Raw genomic sequence first — 2,909 nt, forward strand, 5'->3', positions numbered from 1 at the left:
TCTTATCTTTTGAGATTGTGTATAGTTTTAATGCATTAACGCCTTTGGATTTGTTTCCTTTGACTGTAAATGAGATTTCTAGTCTTAATCAAAAGAAAAAAGGCAAATATGGTGAAGAAGATGCATGATCAGGCAAGATGCATGATGAGGCAAGACAACACATAAGAAGAATGAGCAATATGTCGATCGTGCCAACAAGGGATGAAAGAAAATATCTTTTGAACCTGGTGATTAGGAGTGGGTCATATGAGGAAGGATATGTGTCCAAACCAATGAAAATCTAAATTGAATCCACGTGGAATTGGACCATTCCAAGTCTTGGTCAAAATCAATGACAATGCCTATATAATAGATTTGCCTTGCGAGTATAATGTCAGTACAACTTTCAATGTCTTTGATCTTTCTCCGATTGACGTGGGTTCAAATTTGAGGAAAAGGCGAAAGATGATAACTGGAGAGTAGAAGAGCTTGGAGATTTACATGTGCCAAGTGGACCAACCACGATAGCGAGGACAAAACAGATCCAACAAGTTATGGGAGCTTGACTGTCACTTGTAGAGACAAAGACTTAAAAGGCTTGGATGAGATGGATTTTTTTGGGCCAAGAAGTTTCTATCTCAGTTGGGTATTCAAAGGATTTTAACTTACTAACTTGTCATGAGTTAACCGATGCCCAACCCAAATTGGAGTAGACGCATAAGAAGGTCGAGAGGACTTGAAGATGGAATGGAATTAATGCTAATAACTCTATATGGCATGTCTTTAATTTCCTTTCATACTTGTCACTTTTTGGGAAACTAACATTAGCTTGCTTCTCAAGTTTATTTATTTTCAATTTCATATAGGCTTCTAGGTTAAAATATTTTTGGTGAGATTTTCTATTTTGTTCTTCACCAGAACTCTTCATTGAACGAATAAGTGTGATTGCTTGTGATGTTCATACACATTTGATATCATTGGTTCTTATTTCTTCATAAACAACTGGTGGATAATATATTCTTTGTTATTATTGATTCTTATCTCTCCAACAACTTTAAGAAAATAGCTACCAAATCTCACATAGAGACTCCCAGACATCCTCATAGTAGTTTCATAAAAGTTTCCCAAGAACAAAGCCAACATAGATGCATTATTCTAATATTCATTAGTCGAAACTTCACTATCAAGTTCTATGGTAAAAGAATTATCATATTCTTCAAATCTAGCAAAGGCCTTCTCTGAACTAAATTGCAGTCTCCAGCATGAGATAAGTAGAATTCCACCTAATAGAGTTATCAAGACAAACAGAGCCCTTAAAAGTTATCTTCTTTGCAGCAATACAACGCTGAAATAGTTGAGCTCTAATTGGAGAACTTCTCACGTCTTCCACTGCAGCTCGAATTCGGTTAATAGAACCATGTACCACATTCAATCCATCTTTCACAATCAAATTTAATATATGAGCTGCACATCTCATATGAAAAAACACACAATCTAAGACAAGTGCTTTTTTCAACTTATCATTCATATAACCCACAACGACATCATTAGAGCTAGCATTATTCACTGTAATGGAAGAAATACGATCTCTAATACCCCACCCATTGATGCATTGCTCTACCATCTTACTAATCTCCTTACCCTTATGGCTAGGCATAATAACAGAATTCAACACTCGTTTGTGCAACTTCCAATTATCATCAATAAAATGAGCAATAAAGACATGAATGGCTCAAATTTTGAATGGAAGTCCAAATGTTCGTGGTGAGAGCAATCCTTGATTTTAGATATGTCAACTTATCTTTTAGGCTCATTTTCTCACAAATATAAAAGCTTCATGTAATCTCTAGTAACTGTGAACCTTTAAACATGCTTAAACAAAGGGTTAAGTGCAATCACAAAAGTTTGAAAACCTTCACGCTCAACAGTGGAAAATGAATGCTTGTCAATAATAATCATTATAGCTAACATGTGCTTACAATAATCTTCATCATACTTCAAAGTGGCAAGTGTTTTACTAATTCCTCCATCGACTCCGGTTTGAAAAAATGATGACATTAACTTTTACTTTTTGTCAATATTTTGGGATATTTTGAGCAAGTTCTCAAATGTTTCCACATGGATGAAGTGCCCCAATCAACTAAGTAAACAAGCCATGGCTCGTAATAATTACATATCATCATATCTTTTTCATTTTTTGGATCTTTACCTTTACGAAAATCATCCCAAACCTTAGATCTTGACTTCTGCTTGGAGCCCATTTTGGTCGATGATAATGCACCGGCAGAATCCGCTGGTTGTTAGCCGAACTATCTATCTGTAATAAAGAATTTAAGCAAATATTAGGTCAATTACTGTTTTAAAGTTTAAAATAACATATTAACAGACTGGCCAAAAGGAGGCTTGACACATTAATATCAAGTCAATTAGTGTAACATTAACAATCACACATTAACGAATAAGAAAAGCTCGCTTGCTTTTTTGTGGGCTCGCAACTTCATCCCTTAGTTATCAATTATTTTAGTTTGAAACCCCCGGTCGAGTAGCACAGCCCTCTGTCTCATACTCTTTTTGAATCTCTTCCTATCGATCAATTCTCTCTACACCTCCTCTAGATAATGGCTGGTTCAACTCCGAGCTGACAAACCACTAAGAACAAAGGTGTCATCCTAAAATAAAGAGAATTTAGGGCTATCAGTTCCAAAAGTATTATAATACTTGTCTGGCCCAAAACTGACATTTTGAGCAAACTATTTATACTCTTGGTTATGAAAGGCATTTCTCATCTCGTTCTATCATATCTCATACAAGAATATCCCATTCTAGAAAGCCCTACAAAAGGACCCGGTGACATACCTTAGAAAAGAAAGGGCAAACCCTATTGAGGTGCAGCTTGTGACCACTGCCAATCGACAGCACAACAACTCACG

This window comes from Punica granatum, chromosome 4 (genome assembly GCF_007655135.1).
Source record: "Punica granatum isolate Tunisia-2019 chromosome 4, ASM765513v2, whole genome shotgun sequence".
Classification (NCBI taxonomy): Eukaryota; Viridiplantae; Streptophyta; class Magnoliopsida; order Myrtales; family Lythraceae; genus Punica; species Punica granatum.